Source organism: Chiloscyllium punctatum, chromosome 15 (genome assembly GCF_047496795.1).
Source record: "Chiloscyllium punctatum isolate Juve2018m chromosome 15, sChiPun1.3, whole genome shotgun sequence".
In the NCBI taxonomy this organism is placed as follows: domain Eukaryota; kingdom Metazoa; phylum Chordata; class Chondrichthyes; order Orectolobiformes; family Hemiscylliidae; genus Chiloscyllium; species Chiloscyllium punctatum.
Window position 1 is genome coordinate 33,329,825 of NC_092753.1, and position 20,889 is coordinate 33,350,713.

Here is a 20,889-nt window from a genome sequence, read left to right on the forward strand (position 1 = left end):
AAATGTGTTAAGTACAGAAGCCCAAATATGTTTAAAGCTGCTGTATTGTGAGGTTGAGACATCTTCTGAAGAAAACGACTTAGTGGACTGTGAGATCAATGAATGAAAATTCATACAACTTTTCATTATTCAGTTATAAAATTCCTCCAAAGATACAATTAGTTTGCTTTGGAAGCCAATGTCATTTCAACTCCAATTAGTGTAAGAGGTGTTTACTGGCTCACACAATTAGTAATCAGTTAAATATTTTGTTGTGTGGCAAATAAGCGATTACTTGATTTGATTTATTGTCATGTGTACCTAAGTATAGTGAAAAGCTTTGTTTGTGAGCAGTACTGGCAGACCACAGGCAAGGACATACTGATCATAGGGTGAAAAAAAATACTATCTTTGTATCTTTGATATCTAGAAGAGCAATTCACTAACCTAACACATGATAGGAAATTGTAAAGGATGTGTCTTTACATTCTAGAACATTAACGCAAACAAGTTCAGTATTGCATATGGACAGTTGCTAATAACACTATAAGCAGCAGAAGTGTTTAGAAGAAGGAGACTCCATCTCAGGATAAGGAGCAGCCAATTTAGGATGGAGATGAGGAGGATTTTCTTCACTCAAAGGGTCCAACTCTTTGGAATTTTCTATCCCAGAAAACAGTGGAATCTCAGCCATGATCAAAATAGAAGTCGACAAATTTCTAGGAGTGAATCTTATGTTTTTGGCTAAGTTTTGTTTTATTCAGGTCTTTTGGAAGCATTTTTGCTACAAGGCCTTGTGAGATCTCTGACCCATCTTACCAAGCCCTACCCACCTGGTCCTTATGGCATCACCTCGGATTCTATGTACCATCTTCCAGCACACCATTCTATGCACCTATAACATCTTTAAAAGCCAGGTGGGCATCTGGACAATATCTGTCAGCCCAGAGTTGCTCTGGTAGACAGGGGGAGTTTTGTAGCCTGCTTCACTAGCAGGGGGATATAGTTCCTCTTGGATGGGTTTGGTGCAAATGTGGGACAGCAATGGAGACCACACCATCAATGCCATCCACATCAGTGCAGTCTCTGCCATCTACAGGAATGCACAGCATTGTGGGTAGAAGGTCAATGTTTTTCGCCCTCTGTCGAAAGGCATATGGATTGGGTATATGAATAGAAAAGGTTTAGAGGGCTATATGCCAAATGCTGGCAAATGGGACCAGCTTAATTTATGATACCTGGTCAACATGGATGGGTTAGTTCAAAGGGTTTGTTTCTATACTGTACATCTCTATGACTCCAAGTACTAACTAATGCCAAGGTGGGCTGTCTTAAGGCCTACCTTGGTGCCCTGGGATTACAATCCTTGACCCATCACTTACTCCATAACCATTTACAGCCCCCATGGCAACAGACAGCAGAGGGTCCAAGCTGTTTTTGTGCATAGATTATTGTAGATGACAGATTAAGACCATGATTAAGAAAGCATATGGCTTCCTAGGCTTAACATATAAGGACACATAGTACAAGAGCAAGGAAGTTTTTTTGATGATGCACTAGTCTAACCACAGTTAGAATATTGTGTATATTTCTGGGTGTGACACTTTATGAAGCATGTGAAGGTACTGGAGACAGTGAAGAAAAGATTCATGAGAATGTTTCCAAGGGCAATGAATTTCAGTTATGAAGATGGTTTTGAGAAATTGGGAACTGCCTACTTTGGAGCAGAGAAAATTGAGAGGAAATTTGATAGAAGTATTCAGAATCATGAGGGATCTGGACAGAGTAGATAGGGAGAGATGGTTTCCATGCATGTACAGATTAGATTAGATTAGATTAGATTACTTACAGTGTGGAAACAGGCCCTTCGGCCCAACAAGTCCACACCGCCCCGCCGAAGCACAACCCACCCATACCCCTACATCTACCCATACCCCTTTACCTAATACTATGGGCAATTTAGCATGGCCAATTCACCTGACCTGCACATCTTTGGAGTGTGGGAGGAAACCGGAGCACCCGGAGGAAACCCACGCAGACACTGGAGAATGTGCAAACTCCACACAGAGAGTCGCCTGAGGTGGGAATTGAACCCGGGTCTCTGGCGCTGTGAGGCAGCAGTGCTAACCACTGTGCCACCGTGCCGCCCTAATCAAAAGGATGACAGCATAGAATAATTAGCAAAGTAACAGTAACAGCATGAGGAAGAATATTCACTCACAGAGTGGTTAACATCTAGAATGGACTGCCTAAGCAAGAGTGGAGATTCAGTCAAGGCATTCAAAAGGAAAAGGGACCATTCACTGAACAAGAATAATGTGTAAGATTATGACATATCGGTCAGGAAATAGCATTTGATGGGTTGCTCATTTGCAAAGCTGGACACATACATTGGACTAAGTGACCTCCTTCGTGACAATTCTGTGTTGCTTTGTGTATTTTGTGCCAACTCATAGCACCCAAGCGAACCCCACCCTCACCCTCTCTCCTCTTCATAGTCATTTATAGCCCCTATCAACTTAGTGCCATCACAATCCCTTACGCCATCTATGCTGCCTCATCCAATATCCATTATGGGCAGAGATCAGGAGCCATTCTGAAATGAGAGAAAATAAAGTCCTGAGCAACTGTTGCCTTCTTCACTAATTTGAAAATAAATCACTAATTGATAAAATGTCCATCCAATAGGTAAGTCCTTTCAAGTAATTAATTTCTTATAAAAACAAATGTGTGTATTCAAAATATTTTTATAACCACTTAAAATTCTCATATAGACAGTGAATTTACAGTCCCCTCCCCTTCACTGTAACTATTACAGATTGTGTAAGCAGACAGGCAACACAAATAATAATGATCTTCAGACTTATCTTAGCAAACATTTATTAAAACTGCAAGCATTTTTATAACTGCAAGTCATCGAAGGCTTTTGTTTTCAAAATTCCAAGTGCAGAATTTAAATGACACATTATCGACTGTCCCACCTTAATGTCTACTGTTAAAACTCCAACTAAGAGAACCTGCCCTTTCACAAAGGGTACCTGACCTCTCTAAAGAGCTCTGGTAGGTTATATCTTTCTTTCAACCATTGAAAGTCCACACGAGTCGTAATTCAGAACAGTGATGAAAGTTGTTTCTGAACCAAGTTAGATTCACATTTAAATGTACTGACTCATTTGTGAATTGCAGACATGTGAAATACTTCCTATAATGGCTCCATCTCCCATTTCCCAGGCAACAAGGTGGGTGCCAAGTTTGGGCTGTGACCTTCGGAATCTGGGCCCTGGCAGCATTGTAGTTAAGGTATTGAGTCCTTCCAACTTAGCTGAAACTCAAACCTGAATGAATGTTTTGACCAATGGTTTTTCAATATGTACCCATAACCACAGATAGTGGAGCAACGTAGTTCTGACAAAACATCTCTCTGTGCTTTTTATACATCAAGCCATGTGATATCTCCTTCTCACCCAGAGGGAGAATGCCGGAAAGCCAAGCTATGGCCCAAGCTTTGAGAAAGCACTCCCTCTTTCCAAGTGAAATACTCATCCTCACCATTGCTTTAGCTAAGTTGCCTTTCAGTCTACATCAGCAACAACAGTCTTCATTTTGTTTTGAGCTGAAAAATCCAGGCCACGATTCCAGATTAATTTACAACCAAGATCGATGTCTAGGATCATTGGGATTATGAGCTTGCTTTTAGAAACAGGACTTTGACCTGCCATGAAAAAGTGTTACAGAGAGAATATAAGTAATAGTCAGTGGAGTGACATGAATATGCGTGTTCCCGCAAAAGCTGGTACTTGAACATGAGTGAAAACACAGATACATTTTCCTTTACTGTTAATGTCCAAATTGGTTTCTTCAGCTAAAGAAAGCTGTTCCAAAGAGCACAAAAAAGAGGAACAACCTGAAGCAACACCACAATCTTCACAGAAGTGAATAAGGCATCATTTATTTTATCTCCCTTCTTGAGATACTCTCACGATGATTCAGTGAGCTACAAACCAAAAAATACAACACTTTAACATCAACTTCTGCTGCCCCCACACAATGAAAAGGGAAATGTGACAATATTAAAAAGATGTTATCAACTCAACCAATTGTTACACACCTCTCCCCATTTTCCTTTCCATTGAAATAATAGAGAGATGGTGGGTCTCTCCGTTAGAGACATCAAAGTTTATTTTCAGACACAGCAACCTAATTATATGAAGAAGAATTGTGTGCATTGAAGTCCCTCTGATCAAAGTGACAGAAATTAGACCCAGAGTGAAATATAAAACTAATAGAAATTATGATGTCTATATCAGAGACTTAGCTGGTTGTCTGGTATAATAAAGTAACCGTATCTTGCAATCCTTCAAATATTCTTGAGCAGTGAAGACAAGACTGTTCCAAATCCTGAGAACACGTATAAGCTCATTGGTAAATGAGGATCCTCTTTATATTCCTGAGCGAGTATACTGAGAACCATATATTCAATGGTTGAATTAATGAATGTTGAAACATTAACTGTAATTAAGTGGTTACTTAGCTTTTTAAGGAGCATTAAGAGATCGTCAGAATTGTGTCATGACTGGCTGCTAGTACTATGTTCCTACTAATGAAACAAGAGCGTTATAAATACCTTGCTTTGTTCAAAACGTTATTTGAAGATTGCAAATCAGAGTGAAACATGGGGCAAGAAAGAAATCATACCCCCAAACAGTATTCAAAGAGGTGACACTATTGGGCTGCTGATCATAATTATACACAAAATGATATTTTGTGCTAATTTATGTTACTTTTGCAAGAAACAAATATGGTGCAGAAAGGTGTTTTAAATTCCTTAGGGCAATATAAATTCCATATATATCAAGAGATATGCAAAACTACAATTGTCTGCCCATTAATTTGTATGAAAAATCTTTGCTGCTGCTTATTTTTCATACTTTGATGATAGTCAAAGTCCTGGTATTCCCTTATTAACAATACTGTGAGTGTGCCTGCACCCCATAGATTACAGTGATTCAAGAAACTGGCCAACCGTAGCCTTATCAAGGGCAATTAGAACTAGGTAATGGCCTAGACAAAGATACACTCTTCCAATAAAAAACAAATAAAATCAATTTGCTTCTGTTTAATTTACTTCCCAAAGTAAAATGCTTACTGAATTATGGTGTTCCAGAAAAACTGCACATATGAAACAATAACTCCAAGTCTGAACTGTTGTCATAAATATGTATATTTTTATTAGAAATTGCAGAGAATTGAACTATATCTGACAATAAAGGATATTCTATTCTGTATCTGATGACAAAGCAGGTCACATTAATTGCTCCTTGTCCCGAGTTTACTCCATTAAATGAGTGGGGATTTTCTCTTATTTAATCTATAAAATTTACCTCAGATCCACGCTTTAAAAGTCTACAAACATAAAGTTACTGTTTTTAACCTTAGTGGATAATGTTTAATACATTCACATGCTAATCTTTTGTCTGGTGCTTTTGCAGAGCTGTTTATCAACTTATAATGAGAGGTTAATATCTCAACTAAAAAGCATGCTAACTAACACAGGCATATTAGATTTTTTTTACAAGCCCTGCCAATAATAATTTATTGACTAAATAGGATTAAATCAAGAAAAATACCTTACTATATTCTGAAATGCTTTCCAGCGAAGTCCTTTTGAACTGTTGTCAGGAAATCTGGAAGGTAATTTTCATGCAACAAGATCCCACAAATAAACGATGAGATAATGACCAGAGAATCTATTTTGGCGTTGATGGTTAAGATATAAATGTTTGTCAGGACATGGGAAAAGTCTCCTGCTCTTCTTCAAAATAATGCCATAGAATATTTTGCATCCATTTACAAGATCAAATAATATCATATTTTAAAACCTTATGTGAAAGATCACATTCCTCAGTACTGGACTGAAGTCCTAACCATCGTTGTGAGCTTAAGTCTATTTTATGCGACTTGAATTGACAGATTACTGACTCAACACTAATACCTCCAGCATGCTGTTTTAGTGATGATATCACTAGTAGGAGCAAGGGCACATTCATTCATAGTTCTATTGTTTTTGTTATTAGCAAAGATCATTATAAATTTAGACGGACACCAAGATAGTTTGCCGTACAAAAGAATATTGTTTTGTTAATTGTGCTTGAAAGGCCTGGTGACCCAGCTGTGAAATGGACTCCACATGTTTTCTGATATCTATAATTATTGTTCAGAGAAGTATTTTCTATACCACAGCTATTTGACTTTGATTTTGACATTAATTGCATTTTGTATTTTAGTTTATTATGAGGTAAGGTAGGGGTTTCTCAATGGAAAACGTATTGTAATAGTAACAGAGACTCCAAAATTAAATAAAGCAGGAAATTTCCTCATAGTTCTCCTGCTCAATGGCTGTGACTTCACATGAAGTCCAGCTTCAACCCTGATTACGTGGAATTTCTGACTCCTTTCCAATGAAGCCATGGTGTTGAATTTGGAGCTGCCCTGAGGGAATTATAAATCATAAGAGCTCTCAGGTGCATTGATGTCATCAAGTTGATGGCACATTGGTGGAATCTCAGAGAAATATTAGGGCAATATATCGTCATTGTCAACATTCTTCCATCTGATGGAGATGGGCACAGAGTAAATCAAAACCAAATCAATACAGACCAAACTAATGTTGCTGATGTCTCAGTGCTATTTAACCTCTTAGATTGTGGGTATTTTTGTGGTTTTTGCTGTGATATCTTCAGCCTAGCAGAATGATGTAAATGTGTCACACCACCCTGACGTAACTTACAACTTGGTGGTAAACTGACCTTGACTTAAGTAGCAATTATTAAACAAATGCAATCTTAATTCCCCCTTGCCTATTCATCTCTCCACATGAACACAATGGAATCCTATCTGGTGATAATAGGAGAGGCCTTGAGAAGGTTTCTTTGCCCTTTTAATAAGACATATTACATTAAAAAGCGTACATTTTGATTACAGCACCACAATCTGTTATAGTAGTTCTTACAATAACCTTTTTGGGACCCAGACTCAAAATTGTTAAATTTGACCGTGGGTGCTTGTTTGAAGCACAATCTATTACAGATTGTCAAGATAAGTAGTTATTCCTTTGTGTAAAATGGTTGAGCAAAATGAAAAGAAATTGTTGTGAAAATTTGATTTCTTTTTACCTTACATCTTGTCTACATAGATTAACAAAAAGAATACTGTCTTCACAACAACAGTACCATATTATCAAAAAGCTATTATGTGCTGTGTAAATGGTCTGTTTTTGTTCTCTCCAGAAAATGCAAAGTCAAATGAAAATCAGGTGGTCACTTTTGTGCATTGATAAGGGTTCTTCTTACTGAGATTTGCAAAGATGCCCTGTGTTTCAAATCGTGACACTAAGGCTTTCTAAAGAGTTCAAGGCTCTTTGTGGGAATGCAAATGTAAAGATTTCATTTAATGTATTCTCCAAAATGATTCTGTTAAAGTGCCAGTAATCATTTCCTATAAAATTCTGGATGTATGTATGTATGATGATGCAAAGGTAAAGATGTTGAATATATAATTTAACAAACCAGACCTATTTCTTTGGTGCATGGGGTAGCTTGATTTTAAAGATATTTGCTCTGTTGAACAAGTTGCCATCAAATTTTGCTTGCATACCAATTTAATATAATATTTACCACAACAAGGAATGCTTTCAGTGAGTGGGTCTGGCATTTCACAATGACTGGGACTGTGTATGTAGGGTGAGTAGTTCAGAAAATCTGAGTCTTTATGTATGGCTGGTATTGTGCGTGGGTCTGCCTGAAAATGTAGCTGGAGGATTTTTGACATTCACAATCTTTTACTTAGAATGAGTAGCAAGAGACAAATGGATAAATATGGCTGACAATTATAACGTGAAGCATGCCTGACAAACCTAATTTGAAATGCTTTTTTTTGTATGCTATGATTCAGAGCTAGTGCAGACCAAGTTTATAGCATACATTTCAGTGAAGTTCTCGCAATGATTTCTCTTTCACAGCCCTCATCAGTTGTAAAAACAAGGTTGAGTTCCACTGTTTGAAAAAATATTGATTTCTTTTTCAGTATTTTCAAATGTGATATCATGAAGGTAGTCCAGTGAAATGTGTTCCCTGGCAACATAGTGTATTACATTCCTACTCTTCAGAAGGTCACTAAAAATATCTGACTGCTATTGCCCTGGGAGACCCATTGTTGGCTATCATGATGTCATCTCTCACAACTTCCATTATTTGCAGCTGACTTAATTACTGAGAGATTTTGAAGCCTCAATCTGTTTAGTAATCCACAGCACATCTGCCAAATGTTACCATAAGAGGTAATTAGTATTAAAATTGATCCCTGTTGTCAGCCAAAACATCAAACTGAACAGAGATAGTTTGGAGAAAGGTGCGCACATGGAGGTGGTTGCCATGTCTGAAGAGGGCAGGGCACAGATCAGGACTTCCAAAGTTAATGGTACAGGAGTGGGTCAGTGCAAGAGATTTGGACAATGGTTAGGTAAGACCATAAGGTGTAGGAACAGAAGAAGGCCATTCAGCCTATCGAATCTGCTCAACCATTCAATGAGATCATGACTGACCTAATAATCCTCAACTCCACTTTCTCACCTTTTCCCTAAAACCATTGATCCCTTTACTGATTAAAAATCTGTCTAGCTCAATTTTGAATACATTTAATACCCAGCCTCTGCAGCCATCTGTAATAAAAAATGCTCTGGATTCACTACCCTCAGAGAAAAGAGATCTCTCCTTATCGCTGTCTGAAATGGGAGATCTATTGCTCTGAAATTATGCCCTCAGGTCCTACACTCTGCCACAAAGGGAAACAATCTCTCAGCATCTATCCACCATGTCCCCTATGTGTGTTTCATTGGAGATCTTCTCCAATTCTTCTAAACTCCAATGAGGACAGACCCAACCTGCTCAACCTCTCCTCACAAGACTGTCCCTCCACACCCAGAATCAACCCCTGTGAACATTCTCTGCACTACCTCCAATGTTAGTATATACTTTTTTAGATAAAGAACCAAACTTATTTACAGGAGACAGTAAAGACTGCAGATGCTGAAAGTTAGAGTCAACAGATGTGAAGCTAGAACAGCACAGCAGGTTAGACAGCATCCAAGCAGCAAGAAAGTTAACATATTCCCCAGCTATGATCTAACCAGTGCCTTGTATGGTTGACTTCTGCTGTCATTTTAATTAATTCCTATGCCCACAGGTTTAATGGGAATTACCTCCTCAGTCATCCTGTCTGTAATTACACCCTTTCCACCACTAATGGTGTGGCCATATTCCATTTGACCTTTCCCAGTTCCTCGGTCCTCAATGCAAGGAAATGCTGAAACACTAACTATTTGTAGTCCTCTGTTTCCAAAATAGCCCTAATTTTATCAACTTGACTATAAATGATATCAGAGTCAAAGAATGTGGTGCTGGAAAAGCACAGCAGGTCAGGTAGCATCCAAGGAGCAGGAGAATCGACGTTTCAGGCATAAGCCCTTCATCAGGAATTATGCTTATTTCTGATGAAGGGCTCTTGCCCAAAATGTCAATTCTCCTGCTCCTCGGATGCTGCCTGACCTACTGTGCTTTTCCAGCACCACATTCTTCAACTCTGATCTCCAGCATCTGCAGTGCTCACTTTCTCCTATAAGTAATATCAAGTCAGTATTATATAATAGTAAGGAAAATATGTATGGTCATACATAGGGATCGTTGGTGTGGTATAGATATATGGAGGAAAAAGGAAAATGATATATGAGTTGTGTGAGTGTATATGAGGGCAAGTGGAGAGGTGCACAGTGATAGGATTGTGTGGATTTTTCTGCAAAAGATCTGGCACAAACTTGAGGAACTGAATGGCCTTTCTTTGTGTTGCACTAGTCTATTGAAATGCATTGCAAAGTGCTTGACGGAAGGGGTCAAAGTTCAAAAGAGAGTGGGAGGGGTATTGTGATGAGGGACCCAAAAAAGCAGGGCCCATGATTACTCTCACAGGCTCTGGAGACAATAACCACCCCAAGCTTGACCAAGGAATACATTTTAAAGTGTGTCCTCAAAGAGGAATGATACATAGAGGTGAAGACGTTTCGATTTGTATTCGGACTTTGGCATCTGAAGGTACAATTGCCATTTATGGAGCTTTTAAAATGGGTATATTCACTACCATAATGGTGCAGCTAGACTGAATCTTCAGGTGGCCACTGACAGCATCAAGCCACATCAGCATATGATGCCAAAAACTACCAACATGTGGCTGTGTAATACTGCTGCCAATATCCCCTTTTCGGATTGGGTCATCAGGGTTTATTTGACTTAAATTGGTGGGGAAAAATTACCAGTTACTTCAAACAAGAGGCTTTATTTTATTGCATGATAGTAATGAGATACATGTCACTTTAGTGAGATAGATATTGTAACAAAGATAATGAGTAGACCCAGATGGTAGGTCTGTCTTCCTTGAGATCCAGAGATGTTTACCCAACCTAAATCCTTATGAAATCATCCTATTGGGTGGAGCTTAATGCAGCCTTCAACTTTAACCCTTTCAGACCCAGTACCTTATGCAACAGTCACAAAGCAAGAATTGGAAGAGTATAGATATCTTCGTGGATTTCTTCCATAGTGCATGAGCTTAAATCTTTCTTTCACCTGTTCTCTGAAGACTGCATTCAATATTAACTTCCTCTGTACAATACCATGGCCATTAAGAAAAGATTAAATTCTTAGTCCACCACATGGAGTTGTTTTTCCGTGTGGTAATCATGAAGACATTTTATTTTTTTAATTGATGTGAATCCTTTGTCCATGCTCTGTGAGTGGAATAGGTTAGTAAACAATATATGATCAATTGTCCAAAGGTTTAAATACTGCAGTTTCACAATGACTAGAGGTTAGAAGCTGTACAACTGACTAAATTGTATTCTTTATAAAATTAAAAGTTTCTTTGGAAGACAAACTGCTGACACTCCTGGTACAGAGGCTGCAAAAAAACATGCTTCATGAAGTGTAATGAAACATCAGCTGAATATGTAATCATGGTGATGTGCAATGATGATATTATTTTCACATGATTATGCAGTGAGACAGTGAGGGAAAAGAACAGAGAGAATTTGTGCATTTAGAAAGCTGCAAAAAAATACAGTTCTTGCAGAAAGTTCCATGGGCCATGGAAAATATTTTGGGAGACTAAACAGAATTAGACCCAACATACACAGCAAAACATATAGTCTAATGAATCACATTTAAGCACTGTTTAATCAAAATTGCAAACAGTATTACAATATTGCTTTAAAGGATATAGTGCAAGATAATGTTTAGCACATAACAGATATTTAAATAGGGATGGTACATCATTACCACAGGAAATGATGAATAACAACATATGACACAGCAGTTTACAGGAATGTTGATCTCTTGGTGGCATTTGTACACAAAGCTGTCTTGTAACTCTATATATAGTGTGCTGTTCATCAATAAAGAGCATGTTTGTCACCATTCATCAATATGTAACTGGTGAGTTTGTATTACAGATCAGTAACACAACAACAATGCTAGAAAGTAACATATATTGTTCTGCAATACCTGCAAGATGAACCCTTTGTTGCTGTTTTTCTTATGCAAAAAATGGTGCTCATCAGGAGGCCCTCCCACTCTTGTACAGCCTCTCAGCTTGGTTGTATCTATCTTATGTATTATCTAACTCCTGCAGATACCTTCACAGCGGCAACTACAACTTGACTTGATTGCCAAAATTAAGATATGTCCCTGAAAAGTAGAAGAAATGTGGGAACTGTTCTTCCCAGTTGGAGCAGGGTGAGTAATAATAAGGGTCAAGCAAAGGCTATGTGAGAAAAAGAGTAATCTGTTGGTCCACAGAGATGCAATGTTAAATTTCTAGTTTAATTTAAATTTGAAGAGATGGGTGTAAAGCAAACCTAACTCATTACAAAAAGACCATCACAGTTATATGGCTATCATTCAAAATAATGCAGTGACATTCATTGGCTCACAGGTCAAGTAATGCACTGCAAAATACCACTGAACTTTATGTTGATTTGTTTTAATGCCTGTAAAAATCTGTGCTGATTCTCTGAATATTAAGAGGCAGATTGGTTGAAGGAAAAGCTTCATTTTCTCTTCAATGTTGTTGAGATTTACCACTTACCTCCTAAATAGGAAATACAGTACTTTGCTCTGTCAATCAAAAAATATTATGTTGCGATTCCATTAGGGGTGAAAAAAATTTGCAGATATATTCCCTTAATAGCCAATAAAAAATATAATTGGTCATCGCTAATATGCACATAAATTTGTTCTGATCCTTTTAGAGTAAAAACAGAATAAAAAGAGCCAATAGCTTTATCCTACATCTATCAAAAAAACCCTACATGAGGGCAAGGAGCAGATTACCATTCAGGCTTATCCAAGGGCCCTTCAGTAAATTGACCAGATGAGCTTCTGTATGGTGTAAGGTTCTCTCAAAGATGTTGATAGATTCATTCCAGTTATAACGTTGCAGTAATACTACAACAGGTCACAATTCATGAAAGTGCTGAGAAACTGCTTTTACTGCTGAGCAGTTTGGGAAGGACATTAGTAAAGTTAAAATGCATTGCACATGAAAATAGCCTTTCAATTATATGAGGTGCTTACTTAACTCTAGAACTAAGATATTTAAAAATGATAACACTAAGACTGTGTGTAATAGCAGTAGTTATTTTACTGAGAGTGGGTATTCAGCAGTGTCATTATTTGATTGAGTTCAAAATCAGGGTGAAGCTGTCTACAAATGTTTGGTAGCTTTCAATGAAATGTTTCTATAGTAATGTTATGGTAAAGTTGGTCTGATGTTTCATTGGCAGAAAATACTGCTGTTTTATTCTTGATGAACTACACTATAGCACTTTTGTTGTTATGCAGATTCTCTGTAACAATTCATTACCTTGCAGGTTTGCAGGTTGTGGACAAGTACGTGGCTGATGCAATGCTGACTAAGGTTTGCAGGTAAGATGAATGGTAGCATGTTTCATTCAGACACTGAAGCTATTGGGGCTGGAACGTAGTTCATCCCACGTCAACATTTCAGGTGTGCAATGGGTGTACAGTCCCAATGTTCACACCTGACCCACGCTTGAGATATACACAACACCATATTATTATCTCAGGGATCCAGGACGTGATCCAATAAAAATCAAAAGCTGCCTTATTATCATGTGTGATAATGGTTCTGAAAGGGTTAATGTTCATATCGCATCAGCTCTACCCATTCTACTGACATCGCTCACAATCAGATGGTGGACAAGAGCTTTGTGCTGCTCCCTCTGGTTCTAGTAATTATCACTGACCAAATGCAAATGTACAATAGTAGCTTCCAAGGAGTTTTATTCACTACATCTTCAGAAAATTTTAATTTTCAATCTGCTGGTAAGTCTGTATTGAACTGTATAGTCTCTTTAAGTTGTTGATTTAAGTTGGATGCTCTCATGTTTCCTCTGTGATTGCAGTATTGATAAAATCATCATGTTCACATCCTCAGTCCTGTTATTTGAGGATTGCTTCATGCTTGGTGTGATGTCAATCACTGAGGATTCTGCCTAGGAAGATGAGGGAATAAAATTCTCTGTTTGAACTTGTGATTTCCAAATCACCTCCACATCTAACATCAGACTTCAATCTGTGATAATTATTTGTTCACCAAAATCGTCAACATCTTCTCAAGGGCAACTAAGGATGGGTAATAAATGCTGGCCTAGCCTGGGAAGTCCGCATCCCCTGAGTGAATAAAAAAAAGTTCACATCAGTCAAACAATTGTTCATTAGCCCAAGTTGGGGGGTGCTGCTCATTAGCTATTTGGTCACTACTTTTAGCTCACAAGCCTCACAGATCCTTTCATTCTGAACTCTCCTCACTGTTGGTAGCAGTGGAAAACCTTTCTGCCAACCCTATATACTTGCAGGCTTCACTTTGTGTTATGAGATCTTCAATGTCTGTGGATCTCTTGAATTTCAAGGTCTAATTTGTCTCCTTCTAGCATTTGAAGAAAATTGAAGTCAGGACACTCATTCAAACTCTAGAATGAGCATTCTTGATTGTGAAGCAGGTGTAATTACTGTACTCTCTGATTTTTGCATTGAAGAGTTGCTTATAGTATACATTTAGTCTTATGTGCTTTCTCCCCTGGAAAGTGTACTTCTGCTGTCCGCAGTAGGCAGAATATTATCAGTCATGGCTCACTAACTGATAATATAGTGATACCAGTCCCAATATGAAGCTTGAAATTAGTGAGACACCATTGGCATAAATACCTGCCTGCCAAGAGGCCAGATTTGCATCACCTATTTCCCCTTGGAACACATTAAGCTTTTCTTCTATTGTAGATTGATTCCCCTTATTAATCTCTTTCTACAGGTTACTATGGATATGTCCTTCTTACAGTGACCTATTGTGTTACAGCTAAAGCATTTCCTTTTCATAGATAGACACTGCCTCTGCAAAGATTCCTCCTTCCACAATACTGACAAGGTCTTTTAGCACTTTAGAAATGCATTCAGTATTGACTATATTTCTTCCTTGATAAATCTTATCATGCGTTTTTGTTCTGTAGGGTTCTCAATGCTCAATGCTTAACTAGCCCACAGAGACTCACCAAAGAGCATCCCACCCAGACCCACCCTATTTCCTATAACCCTGAATTTCCCATGGCTAATCCACCCAGCCCACACAACTCTGGACACTATGGGTAATTTAGCATGGCCAATCCACTTAACCTGCACATCTTTGGACTGTGGGAGGAAATCTGTGCACCCAGAGGAAACCCACACAGACACGGGGAGAATGTGCAAACTCCACACAGACAGTCCCCTGAGGGTAGAATTAAATCTGGGTCCCTGGTGCTATGAGGCAGCAGAGCTAACCACTGAGCCACCATGTTGCCAACTTGTCTTTCTTGCTCAAAAACAGAAATCATTGGAAAAACTCAGCAGGTCTGGCAGCATCTTTATAAATAGAATTAACAGTTTGAAACCAGAGACCCTTCTTCAAAATTTAATACTAGACTCGAAACACTAACTCTGCTTTCTCTCCGCAGATGCTGCTGGACCTGTTGAGTTCGTCTCAGCAATTTCTCCTTTGTGTTTCAGATCTTCAGCATCCACAGTTCTTTGTTTTATCTTCTTTCCTGTTTTTCTACACTTACAGCTGAGAAAGTTTCAGAACTAAGCTATTTATCGGAGGTGGTGAATGAAATCCATACTGCTGCTCAGCATGTTCTACAGGTAGGCAAACTACATCTGCACTTCATCATATAGTAAGTTTGCTGTTACCATCCTCTTTAATTGAAGGGATCCACCTCACTTGCTTAGTCTGGTGATGTAGAGGAAAACCACTTATTGGTCGAATCAGAAGTTGCTCTTGTATTGAGCGAGTAATTTATTGCATATTGGCAGCTAGTTACCGGTTATAGTGATAATGATACATATTGTTATAGAGGCTTTAAGGATGACCAGATGTTAGATCTCAATTCTTCAAGATCCTAAAGCCATACAGCTACATCATAGTGTGTGCTGCTTAAGGCAGTCCTCAGTAGTAACCCTTCAGGCCTTTACACAACATGTTGTATTGGAAAAAGGACTTTTAAGGGACATAGTCACTTTGAAACCATTATCCTTATTATCAAGAGCTACAGAATCCAAAACAAAAATGTTTGGAAACAAAGAGACAATTAGCATAAATAATATACTCGATGGAGAGAATTTTTGAGGAGTAAGGAGAAAGAGTGGAGGATGGTGCTATAAAAGAGCTGACATAGGCATGATGAGCTAAATAGTTTTCTTCTGCAATTGGAGATTCCATGTGCTACTTAATATGGAAACAGTTTACTTGACTTGGAATTATACCCCTTGCGTATTTCTTCAATTCCAACCATTATATTTGAAATATCTAACCAGTGCAGAGACACTCTTTAAACAGAAAGAAAAACAAGGGTTTCATACCCTCGTGAAATACCCACAGAGTCAATTATGTGTTTTTGAAGTTGGTTACAGGTCTCAGAAACAGCCATGGTACAATGACCAGGTAATCTATTTTTCTTTTAAAACTGTGTTTGTTGAGGAATAAGTGCTGCCGAGGACACAGGGAAAATTGCCCTGCTCCTCTTTAGAATATTGCTTTGGGATCTATATCCACCTGAGAAGGAAATAAAGAGTTTATGTCCCATCCAAAAGATGTCACTTACCTCAGTATCAAACTGGTGTTTCAGTGTAGGTTTTGTGCTTAATTGTTTGGAAATGGTTTGAAGCCATAACCTTCTGATTAAGAAGTGCCCAAGAGATGCCTTGGCTGGTTTGGCAGTGCTCAGTGTATGTTTGGCTGGAGTCACACCCGGGCAATCTCACATCAGAGTCCTGAATTTACACTACAGCTTTGCTGATTGCATCCCTGGTCAGCTAAGAGATGCTAAATATTTTTCCCCTAAGCTGAAACCATAACTCGGAAGAATCATCCATTTTTAAAATCTATTTTAATGCAATGTATTTCCCTACCTACTCAGTTCAATCCATGGGTCCAGGGTTGACCCAGTTGCTAGTGAACTACCAACTTTTGAAAAACATCTTCTATGTAAAAAATCTTAATGGCCATGACTCATTCATGTATATCAACAATATTACAATGAAACTGAATTGTGACGGTTGTCATCACATAAGCAATACTTGATGATTAAATACCATTGCATATTATAACAAACATGCTTCTGCTCTGTTTTGCTCGAAATATAATGGCCTAGAATTTTGATCATGTCAAAAAACAGGGCCATCTGAAACTTTGGGGAGGAAGTTATTATCGTTAAACTAGTGTGCAAACAATACTACCTGCACTGTTTATTGTGTTTTATTCATTCTGTGGATGTGGGTTTCACTGACTAGACCAGCATTTATTAGACATCCCTAGTTGCCCTCAAGAAGGTAATGGTGAGCTGTCCTTTTGAATCATTGTAGTTAATTTGGAGTAGATAGACCTAAAGTGCGGCCAGGATTTTGACCCAGGGACACTGAAGAAACTGTGATATATTTCAAGGTCAGAACAATGAGTGACTTAGAGGGGAATTTGCAGGTGGTGGTGTTACCATGCATCTGCTGTCTTTTCCTAAATGGTATTGTTTGTGGGGTTGGAAGGTGCTGTCTAAGGGACCATATACCTCATATATATGGTACACACTGCTGCTATAGGATGTTGTTGTTGAAGGAAATGAATGTTTAAGGGTGTGGGGCCAATGAAGCAGGCTGTTTTGTCCTGCTTGGTGTCAAGGTTCTTGAGTGTTGTTGGAGCTGCCCTCATCCAAGAAAGTTTCACACAACTGACTTGCGCTTTGACAGGCTTTGGGAAGTCAGGAAATATTTGAGGAATTGTGAATGGTGCCGAACATTGTGAAATCCCCATTTCTGACCTTATGATAGATAGAAATTTGTTGATGAAGCAGCCAAAGATTATTCGGATAGGACACTACATGGCCGAACTCCCACAGAGATATCCTAGATCTGAGGTGAATGACCTCTAACAACCACAACCATTTTTCTTTGTGCCAGGTATGACTCCAACCAGTGGAGTCATATACATCTTGGCATGTGGTGCCAAGTCTATGGGGAACACCATCACCTCCAAGCTCCCTTCTAGTTGCACACAATCCTCATTTGGACATGGGTTCATGTTCCTTCCTTGTCACAGGGTGAAAATTCCTGGAACTGCCTCCCTTCACCATATGGATTTCAATCATCTAAGAAGCTTACTTATAAACACCTTCTCAAGAGAACATAGAATTTGGTAAAAAGTCTCGCCTTACCAACGATCAAATATCCCAAGAATGAATGATAAGAATTGGCAGGATGGATAGACTTGATTTTTTGAAGTTACAAAAGAAGACTTTAGCTAGTACTTGCTGATGTCAGTTTATGTTGAGCAGTTAATTGTGTCAATAGAGTGAAGTGATAATAGCCCAGTACTGTGTAATTTTGCAACATAATCATTACTAAGTTGGATGTGTCCTACAGTGACAGCAATTTAAGTGAAAAGATTTCATTTCCTGCTGAAACAGAGGTGACTGGGGTGGCACAAAATGACAAAAATCAATTGCACTTTAATGGAAAACATGAACCAGATTGAAATTCACGATAGCAAAGCAATAATATGTGATTAAAAGTCAAACAAGAATGTGCTGAATCTGCTGTGGCACTATAGAACTGCAAGGAAACTGGATACCCTTTGTGTTCAAAGATTTGAAAAGTTTTCTGTCTAGTTTTGGCAATTTGACCCATGAGTCCTTAACTTAGTTAAAGAAGTTCCCTCTGGTAGTTAATCAACATCAGCGAATGTGTTGGAATTTTAATGTTTCTTCTTCACTCAAGAACTATTTGATTTACCATTTGCCATTACCACTGCAATTGCCTTGTCTGTCTGATGCTGCAGTAACAACTAGACTCTGATGGTCAGGTCACCTTGAAATTGACCAGAGAACCATCAACTTTAAATTAGCAGTCAAGGGAACAAGAATTGTGGCGGGAATCCAGGAGAATGAATGGGAAGTTAAGTCTGGGAGAGAATATTGTGGTAGTAGTACTTGCAATGCAAATATTCACCAGTTAAAGAAAGAGATGCTTATCTGGATTGGAGGCATCCTTTGGCAGTCTTGCTAACCATACCGATCAGTTGAATGCACACATTTCATTGTCTGCCCACCTTTAGCTCAACTTCATACAATCTGAATGGATTTCTGCCTGAAATCAGCAAGCTTGCAGGCAAACTATATGAAAGGTGGTAAGAAAAATGTGGTGGGTGGATCAGAAATTGGCACAAAATGATTGGAGCAGCCATGTGCACCACCATCCCCATCCTCCATGATAGAGGCCTTGAAAATCAGCTCCATCATCTGTACAAAATCCAACCAGTAAGAATTATTCCCAGATCTGTATGTCTTAATAAAGTAACATGTTCCTACGGTTTTTCAATATTACATTTTACATTGTACCAAAATTGGATTAAGCAATTTTAAGTTACCACAATACAGTGATGGGATAATTTGTTTGTTCCCTCACGTAAATCATTCATCATTATATCTCAAATTAAATATTATACATTTATATGTTATATCACAAAAAGCAACAGATGTTCCATATAAAAAATGATCAGACCATGTACATTGACTTGTTTGCAAACGTGTAAATAATATGTGCCCAGACAGTATATATGTTAAGAATTATACCTCAAGAGGCTTGGTAATCACACAATATTAAGTCTGTATTGTGTTTGTTGGCAGAAAAGAGAACTAAAATTGGATAGCAAATCACAGAAGAAGTCAAATTGTTAAACTCCCAATGAGCATCCACCTGATTGAGGGACTGCAGGAGAATTTGAGATTGCAAGCACTCTGTTTCATTTAAGGGAATCAAACTCTATTCTCACTGATGCAAAATTGTGTTTGCCTTATTGCACTGAACGGAAACTGCTTCCTAAAGTATTTTGAATGGTTATTAGTGTGTTGACTGAGGTATTTGAACATTTTATGTTCATTGTGTTAGTCCTAAATGGTCAAATTATGGCCAAATGTCATGCTGCTTACAGTGGAATATAGACAGACTGCATGAATATCCATCATAGTCATGGGAAAATGGATCACTTGTTTTGTTGGATTACCTCCACAGTTTGCCATGCAGTAATACTCACTTTCCATCATGTATTAACAACAAATATTATATCAAGACTGTTGAATATTCTAAAATTAAACTTAACAACGAATGATAAATCAATTAAAGTACTGGGGAAAATGCAAGTGTAATCTTTCTTGCCATCCATTCTATCACAATCTTATTTTTGTTCTTTCCTCCATTTTCTCACCCTTTCCTTTCTTTTTACTTGCATAAAACCTGTTGCATCTGGAATATTTTCAACTTCTTACGGAAGGTTTTTGACCTAAAATGCTGGGGTGGTTTTATGCAATGATGTGATGGTGTTGTAGAAGTTTTGAGAGTTATTAAAAAATGAAAATACTACAATTGGGGGTGTCATCTGAATTCACCATTTACCAGTCGAGTTTTCCAGGTCTTGATAATTGCATTGGGCTCTGAGGGGTGGAGGTGTATATCTCTATGAACATTTGCCATACAATAGGATTTATATATTCATCTATATAAATACTTTTATGATTGCCATTTCCCTATCTCCACCACGTCTCTGAATTCACAAATCCCGATGGTTTGAAAGTTAACTATTTTCCAGAACACATTCCCCTCAGACTTGGAGGATTGGTAGATCTTTGGTTAGAGTACTGTTGACCTTAGTTCTGATTTTCTTTAAATCGTTTCTCACCTAGAGGCCCTTTTATCTCTTGGATGGATTTCACAGAAGGTACTTGTTCCTACCAAACCTGGTTGTTGATCTGGAGGACCTTTAATTTCCTGAATTTCCTCCTCAGAGGGAATTCCTCTCCGTTGATTCAGGCAATCTCCACATATCATTATTTGAGGAATCATTAATTTAATCAATGTCTGCCATCAAGAATGCTGCTGTGTTGAAACGCATATTTTCTTCCTTGGATCACTGGATTTGTGGACCTGAAAATTTTTGATTTGAGCAGGAATTCTCTCTTGTTGTTTCTGCTGCCTTGTGAACATTTGGACTAAGCCATTTCTTCTTTTTGACCATGACCTGAATTAATATAAGCTGGTCTGGCTTCTGTGCAACTCATCTCAAGATTGTTCAAGCCTATCTCCAGTTTTAAACTGATACATCAAGTTAGAGCATATAAACCATCTACTTCAGTTTGTTGAGTACATTGGACATCTTATTTGTTCTTTTTGTATGTCTTCCTGGTGAGCTACAGATTTCCACAGACTCAGT

The 20,889-nt window shown here is 38.2% G+C and overlaps 1 protein-coding gene across 4 annotated transcripts in view; it reads right to left on the reverse strand.

The window, feature by feature from the left end:
- LOC140486177 (galactosylgalactosylxylosylprotein 3-beta-glucuronosyltransferase 1-like) overlaps positions 1-20,889 on the reverse strand; it is an 86,344-nt gene that overhangs the window by 52,289 nt on the left and 13,166 nt on the right. The window contains exon 1 of one of the 4 annotated variants that reach the window (XM_072584924.1): positions 5,612-5,862. The exons of 2 other annotated variants lie outside the window; for them this stretch is intronic. The gene's annotated coding sequence lies outside the window, so the exon portion shown is untranslated. Of the gene's footprint in view, positions 1-5,606; positions 5,863-20,889 lie in introns of those variants that run through there. One more of the 4 variants, XM_072584923.1, reaches the window with a different exon arrangement.